The 24754-nt window shown below is 31.0% G+C and overlaps 1 protein-coding gene across 2 annotated transcripts in view; it reads left to right on the forward strand.

The window, feature by feature from the left end:
* Positions 1-24754, forward strand: part of LOC131855625 (uncharacterized) — an 82430-nt gene that overhangs the window by 34543 nt on the left and 23133 nt on the right. The window contains exon 3 of one of the 2 annotated variants that reach the window (XM_059206917.1): positions 12600-12631. The exons of the other annotated variant lie outside the window; for it this stretch is intronic. The gene's annotated coding sequence lies outside the window, so the exon portion shown is untranslated. The remainder of the gene's footprint in view (positions 1-12599; positions 12632-24754) is intronic. 2 annotated transcript variants of the gene reach the window in all.

A 24754-nucleotide genomic window follows, 5' to 3' on the forward strand; every position in this document is an offset into this window, starting at 1 on the left:
CTATAATATAACTTTCTATATTAACTGAAGCTACATTCGGATTCCATTGTGGTATGTACGAGATCCAACTTTATTTTCCTCGTTCGACATTGCATTTCGCACAGTCCAATGTTCAATTCCGCTTCATTCAAACAACGTGATTTGCGCCATCCATCTATCTACACAGTGATTCCCAAACTTTTCTGCTAATCTTGTTAAACAAAGCTAGACTTTTACTATGGAGATTTCAAATATGTTAAGTAAAAATTGCGATATTATTTTATTGAAAGCGGGACATATCTAAACAGATTTGGGCTAAAAAAGGTCATAAGTGTCAGAGACCTCTGAAAATATAAAGAGAAGACATATGTATTAAAAATTTCCATCTAATATAAGTACCTATATTTGTGCAGTAAATACACAAATTTCTTGCTCATTCCTCTTGTAATGAGTCAGCGTTTCAAATTATTCAACGCTGCTTATATTAAGTTAATTCAATAAGGATTATTTTTGTTTTATTTTATTCTAAATACATATATTGTAATTGAAATACGTTTCGAATTATTCAAAAATGTTATTAGGTTTATTTTAATAAAAAATATTTCTATTTTTCTCTTCCTTTTTATTCTAAACACATTGAAATTGAAAAAGATGCAATCTAACGGAGAATCTATTTCTTTTTTTAAAAGTATTGTAGAACAACTAATCTACAAAAAGGAATTAGGATCGAGAACCCGTCAAAATATAAGAAAAACCGTGCATAATATAATGTTGAACCTATAACAGAGCGAGTCGCTTATATTAAAAAAATCAAAACTTGATTCCAATGTAGATATTAGTTTTAGAAATTGTAGTAAAATATATATCTTTTACTTTAATAAAATATTCATATTACCTTTGATGTAAGACAAGTATACTTCAGATGAGCTAATAAAGATTTCTTTGGAATACCAAGCAACTCAGACTTGACTAAAGAAATCCTTTTTACCCGAGTAAGAATTTTATTTAGATAGTTCATTTAAAAGTTCGCATATTTTCTATTAGGTTTCAGATTAAAAGTAGATTGGGAACCACTGTTCTACAATAACACCCCGCGCTTATAGCTATCTATTATTCCTACAGCTCTTTCCACTTATTTGATTACAAACTTTGTTACCATCGAATTAAGATCATCTTTCACATTTCTACTCGTATTTTGTATTCGCTGTGTATTGTTTCTATAGAATTGACGAAGTATGGTTTCGGTTTAATTATATTAGTTTGCAGTTTGGTTATGAAAAGATTACAGACAGATATACTTTCGCTTTTGTAATGTTAGTATGGATATCAACATATAACATTTGTAGAACTTATACATATTTAATAAAAAGTAATTGGTCGTTTGTCTGTAGTTTTAATTCCGATGGTCGCAGGTTCGATTCCTCGCACGGTGCATATATTTGTATTAATGAGTATGACTATTTTCATCGGGCTGGGTGTTTTCTATATTTTATATATATTTACAAATAAATGTATCTATGTATTCATATAAAAAAATAATACAATAATAACACTATAATATGTACATATTCATGAATACAAATGTTTGTACCGTTCGAGGAATCGAACCCGCTATTATTGGAAGTAAAGTGGCGTGTTAAACTGCTAGACCACCGTGGTCTGTGACAGTTATTTACCTAAAATTCTCTTATCGAGGTTTATAAACATATTTTGCTGTGACTACTCCAAATATCCGTTGCGTTAAAATGTTCGCTAATTAAACTTCACCAGTTGGGAGTCGGACGGCTGCCATCTATTTACATACCTATCTACTAAAGATCTATTAATAGGACTAGAACATATATATTTAGTATAATTTACTCATACGTTACAGTTTAATTGATTCTCTGATATGAAAAATAATTATAGTTTAAGATTGAAGATAAAATAAGAAACGTAGAAGTACTACAAAATGTTAGAGATCCAACAAAGACATAGATCACAAATGTTATTGAAAATAGGTGTTAAATAATATTATGGCACTTGATACGACATGAGAAACTTATTCATACTATTATCAAAGGCATTTGCCTTTGATAATAGTATGAATAAGTTCCTCTTTCCATCCTTCCCTCTATTTAGAAGGAAGGATGGAAAGAGGAAAAGGAGAAGACCAACACACTAAGAGCTATATCAAGCAGATTAAAAAAAAAGTTGGTGTTGTGTTAGCAGTTGAAGATATTGATGGAAAATCCTGTGATATAGCAAGAGCTCCACCAAGAGCGCGGGTTTTAAATTATAAATGAAGCATGAAGCTTGTTGGTGCGAATCATCACATGACAGTCTTACTTTGTATACCACAGACTAAGATGTCATGACCTTAACATCTTGAAGAGCTTGGGTAGCTGCTCCAATAGTTTCCGCTCTATGCGCCTTTGCCATTCCAAAGGACTATATGTTGTGCCTTCTCTAATTTCATCCTTCAACTAAAACACAACTTAGAAAGAAGGCTACTTGACGGCTGAAATTGGTGAATCCGAGGTTAAGTCAGGTGACTTTTTACAAAGTATACCTTGTTAGATACCAAATGATGTTGTGCCTCTTGTAATTTTATTCTTCAACCAAAACACAGCTTAGAAAGTAAGCGACTGAAATTGGTGAATCTGAGGTTATCTCAGATGGCTTTTTATAAAGTCTACCTTAATAGGTAATAAATGAGGATCAATCAACAAGTGAGTCAATCAGTCAATGTTTCAATAAACACTTGACATTTCCTTATGAGAAGAAGTTCGTCAACTCGATTCTTTCAATTTGTTACCGTTGCAATTGAAAAGTGTTACAAGTCTTTGAATTTAACTGTACATCGATAGAGTAGGCAAGCTATACGGTTTCGAAATAATAGATACGATTGTAGTAAGTTGTCTGCTTAATCGTGTGACATCTATTGTTGGAATTCTGCTATGAAATTCTACCAATTCTACCATATCGAGCCGGTCATGGGAGCTGTGGACACAATAGACAATATACGTTGCTATTCCATGTTTAAATAATTATAGAGTACCGAGATTACAGACCACAAAGACAATTTATTATGTCGTCGTAATTATGTACCTTTTGAGTTCCAAAGTAATATAAGAAAGAGGAAATGTTTGCATTGTCCTTCTAATTGATAGGGGTAAAAAATACTTAAGCGATATTAAAAATATATTCATCTATAGCAACATTATTAGTGAGTGACCTATGCTATATATTTAACCCCTTATGCTAAAAGAGGGGTGTTACAAGTTTCACGTTCATGTGTGTTTGTCTGTGGCATTGTAACTCCTTAGGTAATGGTTAGATTTCATGTTTTTTTTTCTTTCAAAGCTATCATGATCGAGATGTATCTTAGCCACAATTTATATAGCATTTGTTATTTTATACGGGGTTGTCTATTTTTTTATATTTTGTAATTGTAGGAATCTAATTTTCTGATACAATAATGAGATTCCTACAATAATTACACTTATGAGAAGTCGATGCGACCTGCATTTTTTTGGGAAACTGTATATCTCGCTCAGTTTGGATATCAATGAATAAATAAATAATTTTAATATTTATGCGTATTGGCGTTTCATTACGTTATCTAAGGTGTAATATAGGGTCATATATTACATTATCAGTTGTTATCTCCACTTCAACTGACTTTTAAATTGTCAATTATGTAACTCAGTGAAGCAGACTTACATAATTTGCAATTTAAAAGTCACGAAGACCTTGGATTTATTCCGCAGATACACATTATTTCCTGCCTAGATACCTGCTTAAATAATTTGGAGATAGTATTTATCACATGTTTTATCAAATACGCAATAATATATCATAATTTTACTATATACAATAGAAATAATTTAAACCCATTTATTTGTATATGAATTCAATATTTATAACAAACTAAAAGTAAACATGAGAAACTGTACTCCGAGCGTTCTAGACGATCCTAGAACTAGGTACTAGCATATACTATACTAAGAAATGTTTGTTACTTACTAAAGAATTTTAGGCTGTTATATAAATTTACTAAATTATCGACTTATATTATAATTAGGTCAATTAATGAATTAACTTTATTTATGTATTTATATTTCTTTGACCCTAAACCATTCCTTAGAAAAGAGAATAAATAGGCAGGGGAAAAACCTATTATTAGCTTTCTCAAATATTATTCAACTGAGATTTGCATGATATATTTAGATTCTATCCTAACACATAGGACGCTTTGTATTAAAATAATTGATAAATAAACGATTCATCTATATAAATTATCTACAATGAAGAGAATCTATTGATACCATCATGAAAACCACAACCACTCTATTAATAATAAAGAAGAATCAAAGTCATGGAATACTGTTAAATAAACTGATCACAAACAATTAAAAAAAGTTTTTTTTATTATTTACGAATCTTAGAATACTGTCCGTTATAATAGTAAGTGTAACAAGTTAATACATTTACATTCCTCCAGTACAGAGGAGCGAAATTCCCGCTCGCATTGTACACACGGACACACCAGCACAGAAAGTCATTAAACTTGGTAGATATGGTCGCGTAACGGTCCCGGCGCACTCGTGGTCGCCTGCGCCTGCGCACCACACCAGTATTAATCTCAGTGCCGACTCACCCGTGAAATGTATGGCCTAGGTATCCAATTAAGTAAGATACATCGCCGAGTCGATAAAATATCCAGTGCTCTGGTCGAATAATTAATTTTGCAATTTAAGTAACTTATTTAATTAATTTTGCAATTTAAGTAACTTATTTAATTAATTTTGCAATTTAATTAATCATGTGATTTTATTAATTCTATAATTGTGTATTTCTTATTTAATTATCTTATAATTTAGTTATTTGGTGTTTTAATTACCTTTATCATCCCACAACAAAAATGTTTTATTGTAGATATACTACTATGTGTATATATAAATAGTATGTGAGAGAATAGAAATTATAATTAAAATTGTAAAATTACCTAATTTTGCATTTACTTTTAACCCTGTTTTGTTTCCAGGGAATATACAGTTTTAAAGACTTTTAATTTGTCTGATTTTGAGTATATTATGTGACATACCTATTCGTTAGAGCATATATTTTTACTTTACATATTTTCAGTACTGGAAATTAGATTTTTTCATAATACAAAGTCCGTTTGGAGTGACAGCATAACAATAAAAATGTTAACTTCCACTAAAAATATTAAATTCCTATTGAAAATTGTTTGACCTCACGCTTGCTAGAGATATTCATTCATCTATTTTTCAACAAACCCCTAAACAAATTTCGACTTTTGAACAAGCAACCCGCGTCACGGTACCCGTTTTCGCGTGAGCGTAACGCTTCAGTGGTTTGCGTTGGTTTCACTGGAATTTCAGACGTCTTCGTTACCTACAGATAAATCGATAGCTTCGTTCATTATGTACTAAGCCTTCGGTTATTTCGTTACAAACAACGTTCTGTATTTCGATGTCCAATTTCGTAGTTATTTATAACTATTCAACTATATATTATTCAAAATCTTCTTCGAGTATACTTGAAACATATAGTACATGTTCCAAGTATAGTCGAAGACAAAATCATTTATTCATACTATACATTATTTGCAACTTTTCTTATGAATGTCAAAGTTTTTACCGCCATCCCAATTTAATTGGATTGCAAAAAAGCAAATATACCAAATCCAGTTATATTTAGAAAACAGTAACAATGCATATAATATGCTGATCATTTTGCTATTTCCTGCACAAAAGTCCATATTATCGTAGTATATTATAGGGACCAGAGCAATTTCATTCTTATTAGTTGATAAAAATAAATAAACATCGTAAAAACATAAACTTACCTTTAAAACTTTAATCTTATAATATCTTTCTATAAAATATCACAATGTTGCTTGTTCAGTTAATGTTACTTATAATAAAAATAATATCTATTGGGAAGGAACTGGCTTCGTCATATAGCTAACGATAATGCAAAAGTCAGGACAGGACATACACAAAAATTGTATGATTATAATTGTATGAAAGTTTAAGTAAAGTAAAGTTTAATGCATATATAATTTTTAAATGTAAAAGTATCAAAGTTATACAATATATATGTATTTATGAATTTACAACATCGTTTATTTATGAATTAAAATAAGAAAAACGAAACTTTCGTATTGTATGCATCTGAGCCGTTTCGCACTTGACGGCTTTTAACTGTAGGGGAGCGTGGTTACTGGGTGAATGTCCGCATGTGTCACCCCTAGGATGCCGGTGGTTCGGTGCCCTATTATCGTTCATTCAATAACATCACTAATATTTGTTTGGTGGGCAAACTTTAAAATTAATTTTCTACATCCTTTTAAATACAATTTACTTTGAATTTTTTAAACAGCATTATATATTTGCGTTACAAACATTTGTATTCATGAATATGATTATTTTTATCGGTCTGGACGTGTTCCATGTATGTATATATATATATATATATATATATTTAGAAAAAAAAGCATTTATGTATTTATATCAGTAGTCTAGTACCCATAACACCAGTTACTGCTTGGCTTAGCTGGGACTAGATGACGCTGTGTGAGTTAATCTGAGATAATATTTATTTATTTTATATATAGTATGTAAACCCTTAAAAATTACCAAAAACAGGATACATAGCTATAATAATATATATAATATTATTTTTCCGTATTTATCCATACTTGTTTTTCTTTATATATTAATTGTTAAATTGCACCGCCTTATTATTATCTCTGATCAACGCGTCGGTTGACTGGTAGAGAATGCCATCAGGCATTAAGTCCGCCTTGTATATATTTTTGTGTGCAGAATAATAAATAAATAAATAGCTTATGTACAAAAGGGGGTCTTATCACTTAAGTGATCTCCTCCAGACAACCTTTGGGTAGAGGAGAAAACACAGAAGGTAATGGACGACGCGATATGGGTGGATTATTATTATTATAATGTGAGAGTGCAAAGATGCAAACAAATATCATTCTATCTACTTCATAAGATATCATGAAGATAAATAATACCAGGGCATGATAAAAATGAGGCTACTAAAACCAAATAATTAATATTCTATGTAAGCGGCGTCTTAATCGAACTCTCTCTAAATGAGTCCAATATGTCACCCTGTCACAGAGCCAGTAACTGTTCCCTAATTGAAGTTATACACGCCCCACTCGGTCACCGCATCGATTTTAAAAATAGTAGCTTGGTGCGTTTTAGATGTACCTACGACGCGATAAACATGTTCCTCATAACTATCCCGCGCATTCCACAAACCATCCTATTAACGAAGATAAACAGTTTAATATCGCATGAACACAACTCGGCTGAATGGAATTTCGTATGATATGTTCTCCAGCGTTGAAACTCGAGTTCAAACAAATAGAATGCTCGATTTACTTGTGAGATATCATGAATCGGATATTACAGTTGACTACATTCGATGCTAAATTTTAATTGAAATATCCACATGGTACAAAATATTGTGTTCCTATTTTGAATATGTTTTTTTATTTATTTGAAACCAATTACGTTATTGAAAACTCTAGTTTTGAAGTGAACAAACCAAACAGCTGTTAGAGTGTATCGGCTTAGTCAAATTTCAGTGCTTTTTTTAAATTCTACTGAAATAGTATATATAGTAATATAATACATGTTATTTTTTGTAAATAGTGGATATTTCGATGTTGTTTAAACAAGTCGGATTCTTTGTTTCGTTATATACCTACAACTGGGATATCGCTAGCTTCACATAGGTGGAACTAATTAAAAATAAATTAATTTTGTTTGCCGAAAACAGTTAGACGATACTATCATAAAAGAAATAAATACATACCTATTATTTCGCTTAAAACTAATTACAGGAAGCAGTTAGTATAAGAACTAATTAAAATAAATACGTACTTGTTATTTTTTATTTGTATTAAAAATATCGTAATAGGTGTAACGAATACTAGGTGTATTTGTATAACAGTTAGATTACAATATTATATAAATGTCGATGTTTAATGTCGATAGTATAAATTTATATTTTGTAATCTATAATTGCATGGCTTCATAATGTTTCTGCCATATTTCTGTACTAGTTAACAGTCGTTACTGTCAATATCAGAGCATTCGTAGAGTTATTTATAGTGTAACCACAACTATTTGTCATTCGCTTGTAATATTAGTTAAAATCAGTACGCCCACAACCTATCTCACTCTATTGAACCAAATGTGCCTAGGATTTTAGTTGTGACAACCTGACAGACTGACTAACTGTAGGAAACGTCAAATGGATATAAAACACTTTTAACATCTTATAAATATTATAAACGCGAAAGTTTGTAAGTATGGATGGGTGTTTGTTACTCTTTCACGCAGAAAATTTTACAGTAATATAGCTTATACATCAGTTTAACATATAGGCTAAAAATTGCAAGAGGATGAAACCGCGGGCACAACTAGTAGTATATAATACTAGTTACTTGGTCCGATTGGAATTTAACCTTGTTTTTTGTCAGAATAACTAGTAGGTTTTTGGTAGGGCTAAGTGGATATAAAACACTTTTTGTATAATAGGTGTACCTATTACACGTGACTTGGTCCACGTGGTATTTTACTTTTTTATTAAAATTAATACAATTTTAAAATGAAGTGTAACCTAAATTACTCCTCATAACATTAGCTATCTGCTAGTGAAAGTCCCGTCAACATCGGTTCAGCCGTTTCAGAGATTAGCAAGAACAAACAGACAGACAATTTTAGTAAATTATTTTTTCCATATCCAGCCTGTTACTCGCTGATTATGTAGGTAGCTTTTAATAGTAGTTTTGAGTTTATTCATAACAAATATATAAAAAACTTTGCTCTTGGTAACATTTATAGTAATTAATATACTATCAAGCGATCTGTAAATAGTACAAGCCAATGTCTCTGTTTGTCTGTCTGTATACATACATTTTCTAAACAAAATGCGTCATTAACATCATAAACACATATGATTCAAATACAAATATAACAAGTTTACATTCATCATCATCATCGCAGCCCGGAAGACGTCCACTGCTGGACATAGACATAGGACAAGTTTACATTATCTCTAATTAATTTAAACTCAAAATCACTTATTCACATAGGATCATACGGCCTCTTGTATGTGCCTTACTATTAATCACCATCCTATCGCCCAGTTCAACTAGCTATTTCAGAGAAGAACTGGCAAGACACTCCACTGGCATAGATAATTAATACTTTATTCGATTTTGAACAGTCATATACATTTTGTAATGTGTGAACACAAACTACCATCTTGCAGAAATTTATTAGAACCAAATCAGCCATAGTGATTAGAGCAGACCAGTCCCTACAAGCAGCACTTGTTCAAGAGTATGATGGTTGAGCCAGCCATCATTGCTCTCGACCTTACTTTAAGGAACCCCAATGGCCCAGCCCATCTTGACTGAAACTGATTAAAAGAAAATGATATTCTTAAAATTAATTTAAATATTAGATAATAATAATAATAATAATCTCAGGACAATTCACACAGCGCCATCTAGACCCAAGTTAAGCTAGCTAAAGCTTGTGTTATGGGTACTAGACAACTGATACATATATACATAGATATTTTTTTTTATAAATACATACATATTATACATAGAAAACACCCAGACTGATACAAACAATCATACTCATGAATACAATAGTTTGTGCCGTGCGAGGAATCGAACCCGCGACCATCGGTCGTAAAGCGGTGTACTAGACCGCTAGACCGCCGAGGTCGTCAAGATAGTATTTAAGTAGTGTATAATTGTGTAACATATCTATTTAAAATATAGAATATCTCGTCTGAACAGCTAACGCTATACAAGGTCGTCTCTCATATAATCGATCACAGAGTAATAGGCTTAAAAAGTATTTCGATATTTTTAAGAGCAATAAAAATGTTTACTCCAATAAATTCAAATTTAAGCACTTTTGATTGGTCGTATTTTTTATTCTATCGCTACATTTACAATGTAGATTATATAACGGCGAGTATCTGTGCACTGACCAAGGTTGTCTTGCAGAGAATGCCCACAACGTTACTCTGCCTTTTGTTCTACATTTTATTACCCAAACTAGTTGTATACCACGGCATTACCTGGAATATGGCCTGCTTGCTATTACTCACAACTTTATCTCCTTTTTTGGATATAAAAAGTTAAATTTTCAAGCGTGTTATTAGTTATTAATTTTAAAATCAGTAGTGGTTTAACTTTTATATGATGATAATTTAATTATTTCTCATAATATTAGTATATATAAGTTTACAGTTACTTTATAACTTTAAATAAATATTTATGTTATTTTATTTTAAATGCCCCGGCTTCGCACCTGTATTTACTAAAAATGTTAAAAATAAAATTTACACGAAAACTTTAAAATATTATTGATTTTTTTGATGATGATGATTTTGGAAGGAAGTCTTAACACTATTTGACCATCACAAAATGAAGCCGAGTAACTCGATACCATCGAGGTTAAAATAATAGTTTCTATAACATCCAGCCAAGTACTACAATACTGACATAGTTTTCATATAAATGGAGGTACTTACATCGTTAGCCATATCTATCTGTATCTAGGTTTGCAAATCGAAGCCTTACCTGCCCGCCAGTTGGTTGACTTCCCCTACTTGTGACAGACATATCTATCTATATATTTATCTATACATGTTCTTTGCGTGGCGTACTTTCACATAAGTACCTATTATTGTCACAGGTAATATAACAGTTACGTACTGTTAGGAACACATCTATTTATTCTTCAATTCCCCTGTTTACGAGTAACAGTTTTCTAACTATTAGCACAGGTAACATAATATTACATACTATTATATATTCTATAATTGTGAACTGTTAATTAAAAAAACCTTGCTTTTAAACTAAATATAGAATTACTAAGGATTTATAAAAAAAATAACTATGTATTTATATCAGTTGTCTAGTACCAATAACACAAGCTCTGCTTACCATGGGAATAGATGTTTATTACCAGAGAATGATTCGTAAAAGGTAATAGGTACTTCAGATTCACCTATATCAGTCGCTAAGCATCGCTAAGCTGCCTTGTAAGCTATGTTTCGGTTAAAAGCTGAGATTAGGCAGTGAAGTACATCTTAGTCCTCTGGAATATTTATATGTGGTATATTAAATAAGAATGTGGTATTTGTGGTGTTTATTTTTGTTTTATCTATATATTTATTTCGAGCAACTTTATAACCTATCTAATATATCCCTTACAGATCAATAAATATATAAAATAATAACAAAAAATATTACAGACGTTGGTTACCACTTACCATCTGACGGGACGACAAATTCTATACCTATTAAAAATATATATTTATAGCTACTAAATATTAATAATTATTTTGCTAAAAATTACATTTTATACGTAAGCATATGATATGCAACACTGGATAATAAACTTAAAACAAATGTTACATATTTTAAAAACTAGATTTTAATAACTTAAATATAGTGTTATATTTCTTAAAAATTAATTTAAGAGTTATTACACTTTATTATTAAGCATGCGATACATATTTTTAAACACAATACATTTGATTAAATATATGTATATTATAATACGACAACTATTATTTCAAGTGGTAGTTGGAGATGGTAGTTTGAGACATCTGTTTTGGTTCCTTACGTATAAGTATACACTGATAGCCTCGACGGTCGAGCAGTTTACCTCACGGTATACTTGCGATGGTCGCGAGTTCGATTCCTTGCACAGTACAAATATTTGTATTCATGACTATGATTGTATATAATATATATAGAAAACACCCAGACGGATGACGGTGTTTTCAATATATATTACAAAAAATATGCAAGTATTTATGTCAATTGTCTAGTACCTAATACACAAGTTCGACTTAGCTTAGGACTAGATGGCGCTTGGTGAATTATCGAGGGATATTATTATTATTATGATTATTATACTCGTATATATTTTTTTATACAATTATAATGGGAGACAATCTTACGGTAAGCGGTAACCGTCGCTTATGAACAGTCGTCATGTGACGCCCGTGTTACCTCAGGTGTTGCCATTCCAAAGGATTCAGATGTCATACCTTGTATTCTGTAATTTCACTTTGCTTTGTCTCGACTTTTTAATCGAATCATCTTACAATGGAAGCTACTTGAAGACTGGACTAAGCACTAAAGTACCCAACCCACCTTGGGTCAAGTAATCAAGCAAGCAAAATCAAGCAGACGATTTTAAAGAAGTCTGTAAGGTACCTATATAGTAGTAATAGAATAATTCTAATTTATAACTAATTAACTTTATTTTCGAATGTGTACTTAAATATATTTCTGGCATGAGCGCTCCCAAGCCCCAAGACAGTCTGACCTAGTTTTGGGGCTAACGTTTAAATAAAGACAAATTTTGGTATAGTTTAAGTCACTCATACATATAGGGAAATAATACCTAATATAATGTTACATTAAATACATATTAACTTCCTGATATATGAAAGTATTTTAAACAAAAAAAATATTGCTTAAAGTAGAAACTAAATAGTTTATTTTATATATTTTTTTATTATTACAGATGCACATTTTGGGGCAGAGACGTTAAATAAAGTAAGTACATTAATATATATTTTTATCCAACTAATCAATAAAATGGTAAACAAATACAGGTAAATAACATTTTTAGAACGTATGTTCATATTTTTACTAATATTTGATGACTATTTGCAACTTATGATGTTGAAACAATTGTCGGGAAGTACGAGTACATGTGTGTATGTCATTAAATTCTCGTACATAGTTATAATAATAATACAATAATAATTTCTGATTATTAATGACCTTATTTTGATCTTTTACTACATAGAATGTTACAATATACCATAAGTACAACAGAGTCGTAGATTTAATGTAAATTCCCACCAGAACTGGTTTGGATCCACGGCTAGTATTTATAAGAACAGTAAACAAATAACATGCGATCTAATGCTACTCAACTAAAATTTCCTTATAATACCATTATACGTAGTTTAGATATTAAAACACAACTTTTAACATAGCGGTTCTCAATTCCCGATACTTTTTGTTATTGTTTTATAAACTCACCTCAGAACTTTTATATACGTTTACCGATTTTGATAATTCCCTTTTTAATGGAAAGCTGTTACTTCTCGTGTGGTTCGGTATAAATTTGATCAAGATCTGATTGATAGTTTTTAAATTATTTAATGATGAGATTCAAGCCTGTTTTTCGTAGTCCGAATATGCTATAATTTTTGTTCCTTTCGGCAAAAGGCTACTTTTGCCTTTTACACTACTTATGAAGGTTTCCCGAATTAGCAACTTGTGGAAATTAGTGATCGTGAATGTTAAAGTTTAATGTAATTATAACCCAACTTGGTTTAAAGAAAATGTATTGTTATGCAATATCTTCGTTAATTCTACACTAATGCTGATGATTTAGATTCAACATCTACAAAGAAATAATTTTCTGAAGAATTCCCACGGAAACGGTACATAACCGGTTCCGGGTGAGCGAAACCTCTGTAAACAGACAATAATTAATAAACATGCATTTGCGTATCAATAAAAAAAATATGACAAGGCAAAGGCATCGTCCAATTCATCCATCAAATGATGCGTTCCGATTCACAGGTGCGGTTTACACACGGAACGATCCGCATGCGATATTGATGTAATCGTGATGTTGTTACGTTCGAAAAAACTCACTAGAGCGGGGAAAGTGACGCGCTGCGCCTCAAGATCGTGAAAGGTACTTAGTCGATCACTGGCTTACGCTGAGCCGTTACGTCCCTCCCGGTGCGTACAAAAATATCCAATATGGCATGTTGGTAGCTAATTTGTCGGGGCTCTAGTTGGTATGGTCGGGCAAACTTACGACACCGCCGAGCGTTCGGAATTCGAACTACTTTCGCGTAATCTGTCTGTATAGAATATGGTGTCCTACTTAATTACATTTTCGGCGAAATTATCAGTTTTCATATAATTACTTCTTTTAACATTTGCAACAAATCGTAACTTATAGCTTTACGATCGATCGTCAACAAACATGTCCGACTTCTCTTTATGAACGTTAAATTATTGACACAAATTGATATAATACCTAATAGGTTTCGATTTCTAACGTGAACATAACACATTCATGTAATTAATAAGCCATTAAATTAAACTAGATGTATTTGAGAGAAATAGTTCCTTCCTAAATTTTAATTACGTTGAATGTAGAGATGATTAATACTCGAGACAAGAGCTCTTCAAACTACGTTTAATGATTTCTGTTAAAGTTTCATTTGAAGTCACTCACTTGGCGTGAGGTTAACTATGTTTTCGAAAATAGCAACTAAAAATCAAGTAGTCTATTTTACTACCTATCTACTCAGCAAGGAATTTGTAGAGACTAATACCTATATATATCTGAGCAATTAGATATAAAATAATAAACAAATCATTATTATACGTGTTTATGTTTCATTATATTATTAATTAGGTACTTATCTATCACACTTACCATTTACTTTAGTACGGCTAAGATATCATAATTTTATTGATATCTAATACCCTTATAATAGAGTTTGAACTCAATAAAATTGTTATTACAAACTAAAGTATGTACATTAGATCGCTGCCGCTAAATAGTTTTACTAACATTAAAAGAAATAATCGTAAAACTTTTATTGGTTTGTCTAATATAATACACAAGTCTGCATTTGATTAAACAGCTTTCATTAGGTGGCGAATTAATACATCAGATCTTCAATTGAATCCCTTTTCCTGTGAAATAAACGCACCTGCCTCTCGCCCCGCGTCCCCCTCGATCCTGGCCGCCTGGTACGATCGTCTTTGAAGCTCCGCGGCATGGTATACTCTCGACCGAACCGATCCTCAGATGTCACTCTCGAAGCGTACAACTTATCGCACGATCAGTCAGCATACCGCACTCCGGACAAAGGAAACAGATTGAAATCGTCACACGCGTCCACAACTTTATCGAGCGACTAGTCGAGAGCACAACAAATCCAGTTACTTGTCGCTGGACCGGTGCGCTCGTCTTTTGTACGTATATAGCAGTTTAATTTACGGTGTTGAAGTGAAGATAATAGGTGCTGTTAAATTTGCTAAAATACCTTATTTTCGGCGCTTTTTTTAGTTCATCGTGACTTGTCTCTATCTTATTGACAATGACAAATTTATTAATGAAATCAAGGTCACTTGTCTTTAAATAATCGACTGAGTATATTTTATTGAATAATCATTTACTGGAACTACTGTTATTATAAAAGAGAGTTGAGATTTAAGTTTATTATTTAACTTTGTACTATACACACGTGATGCTCAATCAAAAATTAATAATAATATATAAATAAATAATTGTCTTACTTGTACGAAATAAAATAATATACAAACGAGTATTAACAAACTGATAGTCTCAGTAAAGAAATACTCAAAGATACTCTGAAAAAGTTTTAATTTCATTAGATAATTCTTAAATCAGCAATAGAGACCTATCACTACGAAAATAGAAATTGCATTGATGTGACATTTTTATTTTAGACATATTAGAAACCAACGTTCCGTTCTATTAGTAGCAATCATTTTGAAACGTAATAATCGATTATATAACAGCTATAAATATAACCCATCACTAATATTCTCGTAAATAAAAACAATCATAAATAAACCTACGTACAGTAACTAATTGTAATATAGTTAAATATACGACAATTACATGTCATGATGATTAATTGTAAAATATATGTCATGCTTACCTAAATGATATAATAAGAATAGCTTATGATATATTTCTGTACTGTATTTAAATAAAAAGCTAATTCACGCTACACGGTTAATTTGACCGTTTCCGCCATTTTACAATACAGATACCGCAAATGCACAGAGAACAGTATAAACATCTACTACAAATGTAGATTATAGATAGATTAGACCATAGACTATATAATATATACTATAATTTTACAATGTGTACAATTTTGTATAATATGTAATATTGGGCGGTTAAATTATTGATTCGTATGAGAATTCATGATTATTTTATGATTATACATGTATTTTTTTCTTGTAATATATATAAATATATGTAATATATAGGAAATATCCAGACTAATATAAACAATAATACTGATGAATACAAATAATGACGCAATTAATCGAATTATGGACTATAAGAAGGTGGTATGCTAAATTGTCGGAGTCGAGTCCCGAGGTCGTAAATAATAATAATATTTGCCTATACACAAGTAGTAAGAGAGAATATCTATATTTTAGAAGAGCAGATTGAAAAATAACGCTTGAGAGTGATTGTGTAGCTATTTTCAAGTGCAGTGAACCCTTTATACGCGCAAGACTCTGCCAGAATTTGTCTGGGTCTAGACCAGACTCCAGACGTCTTTACGCAAATTATTTGTCTAAGTTTTTTAGTAGCGTTCCAGGATTTTCGTCTGCTCGTTGTAGGTAATTAAGTGTGGTATAATTTGTGGTATTTAAATGTAATTTACTTTTACGTACTGTTGGGGTTATTTAAGAGGGGATTATTTCTCTATAAATAATATTAAACTGCGCGTCAGTCTGATTGATGAATCTTATTGCGGTTTTGTTTCACAACCATACATTTTTGAGGATTGTTTTAAAATGTTTGATATGTATAAGTTTTAATATGTTAATTTATTCTGTAACTGGAATGGATAACAAGCTGACGGTTTATTTGATATTAAGGGGTAATAGATGATCAGTATCACAGACATCGCGTTATCATGTTACATCCGTGATACCACTAGTGCGTTGTCAATCTGGAGGACTAAGATGTTATTCGTACATATACTGTAATTTGTCTATTTATGTCAACCGAAACATACATAATTAAAGAAGAAAGCAGCTTGACGGCTGAAATAAGTTAGACGAAGGTATCTTCAAATTGGAATGAGCTCGTGTATTTATCAATCACATACTGTTTATAAATGTTAATAATGTAGATTATAAAATAGAAAAAATAAACATGCATCTACGCCTGGAGTATAAATTAATTTGCATTGTATTATTTTTTACTCCTCCCATTTTTAAAAGCATAAACTGTATTAATAGATTTATAAAAAGGTGCTTATATAGAAATTAAATTAAAATATCTTTTGTTTATATAGCATATGCTAGTGGTCACTCTACATTCTCCGAAATTTCAATTTAAATGAATCTGTATTATTCTAAACATGTACAACATTTATTTGAAAAGAATACGAGCTGAGTTTCTTGTCAGTTCTTCTCATCTCGAAATCATTCCTAACTGACGGTAGATTTGACATTTTATAAGAGTCTATAATATACCTACATGAATAAAAGATATTTTGAATTTGAATTTGAATAATTATTTGAATATTTGTATTTTCAATAAATTGTGTCCCAAATTCATAATGATTACTTTCTCTGTGAACGGACTTAGAAACCTTAAAAATCTTAGAATGAAGTTATTCATATTTCTAAAAATAAAATATTATTCAGTAAAAGCTACCTTTAATATTTAATAGACATTTCCTTCAGAGCCCACACTTTTTCCATCTCGTAGACATCTTACAGTGTGTGATGCAAGGTCACTAGTGTAGGTAGCATATTAACGTAGGTGTATTTGCATTCTATGAACCGATAAAGTACTTTAACATACAGCTGTTTTTATTATGCTATCTGAATACACTGGAGGGGCGCAGGTAGGATGATGGGACGAGCATGAAGGCAGGTCAGTTTTTTTTTAGTTTACTATGATGGTGGCAAAAAAATATACGGCCCATCTGATGGTAAACAGTTACTGTAGCCTATAACCGCTTGAAACACCAAGATTATGTGTGCGTTACCGACCCTTAAGAAACCTTAATATACAGTTATTATCGTAGTAATTGGCAAGGACTTCCTTCTGTACTTTACGAGGGTTTACCTAAATATATCAAATCAGATCCTATTTTTTATGTATGATAATAGAATGATGCACCCGTGTGTGCTAACGGTTTACGCTGTACACCAGTGGAGGATGATAAGATGAACATGAGGTCAGGTGAGTTAGGTATCGTAACAAATACACCAGGAATTTATCATTAAGATTTCCAGGGAGGTTTGGAGGTCAACCTGATATGATGTATTGCTAGCAATGGGGTCATCAGTCCACATTACTTACAATACCTTTCCCCCAATCAGATACTATAAGCTTATATCCACTCAGATAAATACAGTATTACTACAAATTTATTCGTCGGGGTCGGGAAGTTCCTGATAAATTAAGTTCGGCGAAGTTAAGAAAAATCTTGTTCATTTATTAGCAAAGATGGATACAGAGTACGTACTTCGATAACTGAATATATCAGCGAAATTTACTATCAGAATATTGTACAATGATTTTAGAGAAGGATAGCTGCACCCGCGACTTCGTCTGCATAGAATTTAATAAAAACTTCATTTTTCTAAAATAAAAGAAATTTAATTAAATAAATAACAGAAGCCTAAGTTACTCTTTATTACATCAGCTACCTACCAATAAAAGTCCCGGCAAAATCGTCCATCCATTTCAGAAATTAGCCGGAACAAACAGACAGACAGACAGACAAATAATGTTATTTCGGTATACGTACCGCATTTATAAACGGTTATTTTAATACTTATATTTATATGTATAGATCGTAGAGCTCTAATAGAGGAAACATGACTTTACATTACTGAAGCAAATATTTCATTGACTTATTAAATTTATTTATGTCATATCAAAAGGAATGAAGCAAAAATATACCATCGTGTGAAATTCCAAATACAAGAGTAATTTTTTAATTTGTGAACTACACCAATTGTAGTTGATGATCATGGTGAAATGCTAAACAATTAAAACCTATCTGGACTTATAGCCTAGCACTGTATGCATTCCAGTGCATTCTAAGCTATAAGCTTAGAATTTTACAAAAAAAATCTCATACAAATTGGATGACTTCAATAGCTACTCATTTCTAAATTTTAGTAGTTACAAATTTAGTAAGTAACAATATTTGAAATCAACTAATTTTCGTAGTTTTTTATAGTAGGTACATACATAATCTATTGTACAATTATATTAGAGGGATATTTACCGTAAGTTGGTTATTTACGAGCTCTCGTTATTTTGATAATGTACTTGCATCTGTGTTTTAGCGGTTTGGCATACCGCTTTACTCCCAATGGTGTCGGGTTCCATTCCTCGCATAGTGCAAACTTTTGTATTCATGAGTATGATTGTATTGTATCGGTCTGAGTGTTGTATATAGGTATATACGCAAAAAAATATCTAAGTATTTATATCAGTTGTCTAGAATTGATAACACAAGCTCTGCTTACCGAGCGACTAGATGGCGTTTTGTTAATTGTAAAAAATATCTTGCAACGGATCGTGGAAATTTCTGGAACTCATATATAACATAACGACAGTAAAGATAAGTTTTGGAAGTTTAAAACAAGACAAAACTATTACAGAGCAATTCCTAACAACTACTAAGCACCCTATTAGGATATAAAAAATATTCGTTAAAAAAAGTATACGAATTCTTCCTTCGACAGTCTGGTAAAAAAGTACACAGGTCACATGCGTGACATCATGTGACATCAAAGGAAAGTGAAACGAAGCAGTGACACAAACATACTTTTCCAAATCCATTGGTCGACGACGTAGGGGATAAAGCTCGTAAGATGGAAGCCAAAGTAGATTTGACAGCAGGTACCAACTAGAGAAGGGTTAGATTAGGAATATAGAGACAGAAGTATAAATGCGATGGATCTTGTCTATGTTATATTTTATGCGGGTCTCTATGGGTATTCGGGCGTCTATGGGTGAAACTCGTTGACAGTAATATCTGTCGATGTGTTTTAAAATCTACTAACATTTTTTTAACTTCAATAATTAAATTTTTTTTTCTTTTCTTCTTTTATAAAATAATGTGGTGCCCGCGATTTTACAAGGGTGTAGATTTGTAGATCGCCATGTATACGCCACTGACTATTATTTAATTAACAAATTAATTTATAATATTGTAGGTAGCGTATTGATATTTTTCATAAAATTAATTATAATTTTCTCTATATTTTTTTTTCGATACAAAATTAACAAATGTATGAAAAATTCATCCTAATTCCTCAGGCCGTTTCTACCTTAAATATTAACATACAAAAAACATAAAGACATTTTCACTTCGTCATAATGTTATTATATATAAAAAAGATAATTAAGATTAAATTATAAATGCCAAATTGAGTAATATATATTTGTCTCTTTCACATCAAATAATATAAGGATTCACCAATATTTATATCATAAATCAGGTAAACCTTACATTTTGAATTAGGCAATTACTTTTTATAGTCCCATTGGTGCGATAATAGTCCAGAAATACTACGGGTAAATATTTTCGTCTCATTCCGTTTCTTAGGAAAACATCCGTTATGAATGAAGCTAATAATTAACAAAGTCAGTGACACTTTTGTTTGGCAATACGATACAAAGTGACATTGGCGTTTAAAAATACCCCTCCAATGCTTCTATGCTCCAAAAGCATATATCTGTGCTGTAAGATTTTACGTCACAACACATACGTAACACACTAATTATTTTTGTCTGTGAAGCAAACGACTGCTTTTTGAAATTTCCGAACAAAAGGTGAACGCCCTTTGTATTCGATACACTTACCTCATCTAAGGACTGGCCACATTTATTATGTGATAACCAGTCCGATTCAAAATAAGAACGCGTCAATTCTTAATTTAAAACAAACCATAAATGCTATTTATTTCATTATTACGTGGTTCGTACTGATCAGTTTTGACATCAACCGACAATTTTGAACTAAAAATCTTGGAAAGAATTTTATATTTGATTTTTTTTAGATATTTTCCAAGTAACATTGGATATGTAATAATTCAGTTATACCTAATACTTATGTATTTACTACTAGTATACAGTTAATCTTACTTCTAAAATGTAGCTGCTTTTCTGTCCTCAGGTAAGCATGTTCAAAATTTGTTTCGTATTAAAATACATATAATATAAATATACTATATTATTTTACGTAAGGATGATTTTTAACTCAATTTTTAAACATTTCATTAATCAAAAGAATTTTAAAAATTGTATACACGTATTAAAGAATAAAGAATTATGTGAGCAGTAAAGGTGCCGACTTAGCTTGCTTCAACATAGCAGTCCATTATATTACAATATCATGAATAAAAAGGAATATTTGGGTGACTACATAACAGACCTATAAAATCAGCATAACCTAAATATTTATATTATACCTACCTACCCAATTTCAAGTAGAAAATAATAATACTAATATATTTTAGTAGACATGATTGTTTATTTTTAAAGTTGTGATTATTTTATTACAACTTTAATTAATAATAATTAATTTATTAATTTTTTAATGGATGTAATTTAATAAAGCAATTTTGAAATGGACTATGCCAAAATTAAATTAAATACGTTGTTAAATTGTATACATTTATAAATATGTCATAGAAGATAACACTTTTATTTCATAGTAGGTAGGCAAAAAAGAGGAAATGAAAAATGGTTAAAGAATAACCACAATTTACTACTGCGTTATATTACAAATATTGTAAACGAAAACAAATCAAGTAACATTCCAGGCATTTCATTAAGTATGTAAGTATAACATTTAAGATTAGACAGTATAGTTTTTGTCTTGTACTTCTGAGGAATTAAAAAAGTAGCAATAAAAATGTATATCACACGTCCTGTTATTTTTTAAGCAGTTAAATTGTAGCGTGTGCCACATTATCATACATCCAAACTCAGCACGGTATCGGTGCCATGACCCGCCTCACGACGCATCGACAGTGGCAGTGATACCAGAATGTGGGTTTACCGTTAAATTTGGGTGATTTTGTGCATTTAATAGAATCTTTTATCGGGTTATTTGTGGTAGAAATAATTAAAGATCATTGTGAGGTTTTCTTGGCAAGGCTTTAGATCTACGTTAACAAGACGGTACGGCGTATAGGATAAACCAGGCACAAATGTGGAATAAGCGACTTAAACAATATGACGAGAGTCAAAAACTCATCGAATTTGAAAAAAGAGCGAAATCTGATGTAGAATTCAGAAGAAATTATATCGTCAAGGACGCGACTCCAAAAACATTACTACGTTGGGAAATGCACACGTTATATGAGAACTGCAGATATAAACGTTTGTCCCAAAACAAATCTATCTCTCTATATCTGTGTTGCGTATTTATATTTCTTATCAAAACCTGAATTTTAAAACATTTTTGCAAATATTGAAGGAAAAACAAGACTGTTATCTGGCAACACTGTTCAGTGGACTCGACTATTTTCGTATCAACATCGGCCGATATCGGCTGCGTTGCGGTGCTACAAGTACTTCGTACGTCGAATCTTTTTGTTCTTGTTTGACGATCAAGTTTGTGTACGTAATTGTTGCTCGATTAGTAAGCGCTCTAAATATTATGTAAATTATCTATATTTTATCTGTGGCTATTCAAGTATCTTTGCGTGAGTTTTATTGGAATGTTGGTAGCTCCGCGCTCGAGTCCATTAAAACCAAATATTTTTTTTATATAAAACTGTGTATCCATTATCTTAGCATTGCATATTTGCTAAAAAAGTACATGCACAGTTTTATTAGCAAGGTCATATCAAATAAAAATCATTTTTTATGACAATGTACTATCGCTTTTTTAAAACACAACAGTTCGTTGCATAGATGCTTTGCCTCATAAGGGCACTACCAACTCTCAAAATGTAGTGTTTATTTGCTCAGTTGGTAGTCTGGCAACGGTGTGGTAACACATCAAATGAGTAAATGTAATCTATTAATACTCTCCGAGCTTCAATGCTAATTGAATCATTTGTAGATCACAAAATTTTCTCTCTAATTCTTGCCGTTTTAAGGTAAGAAAAATATTATTTTATACTAAAAAAAATTATGACCCAGATAAACTTACAGTTTGTCCGATAATCATGACTCAGATATACATACATATATAAGTAAATTACTTTACAAACAATATTTATCTATCCGTCTGCATTAAAAAGGAATATCGCTAAAGAGATAAAGAAAAAAATAATGACATAAAAATGCACCAATTCAGGTTATTTAACAAGCCAGTTCTTCTCAACTTAAGTAGCTAGCCAAACTAGACGATACGGATAGAGACCAAAAAATGTACAAACATAAACTGCTGAAACTGTGTTAGATGAATAAATGATTATTGAATTTGAATTGTAATAGAACAAATAAAAGAATTATAAAATTACAATGTTTTCATGAACACGACATGAGGAAATTTTGAAAATTTGTCACTGTGTAGTCACGTATGAATATAAACCTTCATGGTTCTCTGAGAATATTTTACTTTTTATTTATATGAAAATTCGAAATTTGAAATTTAAAAATAATTAATTACATAGCGTATTAATGTATTTTTATTATGTAAAATTACTTATTATAAACACTAGTGAACAAGAAAGTGGTAATATTTTTTTAGTCCGACATTCACTGTTTTCAATCAATTGTTTAGTAGAAAAGAGATAGGAATAGTTTAATAATTAAATGACATTTATTAATAACACTTTATCTATACATTTGTAAAATTAAACCAAATTGTGGTTACATAAACATCTATACGATATGAGCCGAGTGAAAGTTAAGGTGGTATACTAAATAATAACTTTCTAAAAAACAGAATTTACGCTACTCCATATTGTATGTTGTTCATTCAATATTTAGGGTTGCGTGCTTATGGACTTTAAAACTTAATCTATATATAATTTAGGTGTATTATTATTTTCGAGTTTTTGACTTTTCAGACCTATTGTATTGCTATGTTGATTTTTTAATGATATCTGTCACTAACGCGAGTTTTAAGATGTTTTAGCAATGTTGTCATTTTTGGTTGTAACCTAATTTTATAACCCGACTTACAGACTTCTACTATCGTGTATTCCAATGTTTAAGACACTAAAAAGTAATTCCTATTTATGTTTATAACCCGTTAATAAAACACTGTTGTCAAAGTGTAGGAAGCCGAAAATTTGCTTGGCTTAAGACTAGATGGCGCTGTATGGATTCTTCAGGGTTATTACTATTATTATACAATTCTGTTGCATTAATCTATCTTGGTAACGAGCGTAGCAATTAACCATCACTGTACTGTATTTATTATTATTGTATTGAAACCACTTAGATAGATATAGAGAGTGCGATAATAAATTTAATCACTCGTTTAATGTACTAATTAACAACTTTGCCGGCTTCCAATGGGAGCAGTTATTATAGCGATTTTTTAATTAAACTTAGTATTAGCAAATAGATGAAAGAACGATTAAAATCTTACTAATATTATAAACGCGAAACCTTGTGAGTATGGATGGATGTTTGTTACTCTTTCACGCAAAACCAAATTGTTAATAAAATAAATCTTCCTCTTAAATCAGTCTATCTATTGCTAAAAACTGCATTATTTTAATGTTTGCGTTGCATAGTTTAAAAGATCTAAACGAACAGACTTCATTTTACACTATGTAATAAAGATAATAAAACAAACTATTAAATAGCAGACTTTAGGTGCAAAGTGTTTTGAAAATCAATACCACCGAAAATAGATAGTGGACACTGTAATATGTAAAACTGTTGTATGAACAATCTATTTTTAGGTAAAT

This window comes from Achroia grisella, unplaced genomic scaffold, assembly GCF_030625045.1.
Source record: "Achroia grisella isolate CSIRO2021 unplaced genomic scaffold, CSIRO_AGI_Agris_v1 utg146, whole genome shotgun sequence".
In the NCBI taxonomy this organism is placed as follows: Eukaryota; Metazoa; Arthropoda; class Insecta; order Lepidoptera; family Pyralidae; genus Achroia; species Achroia grisella.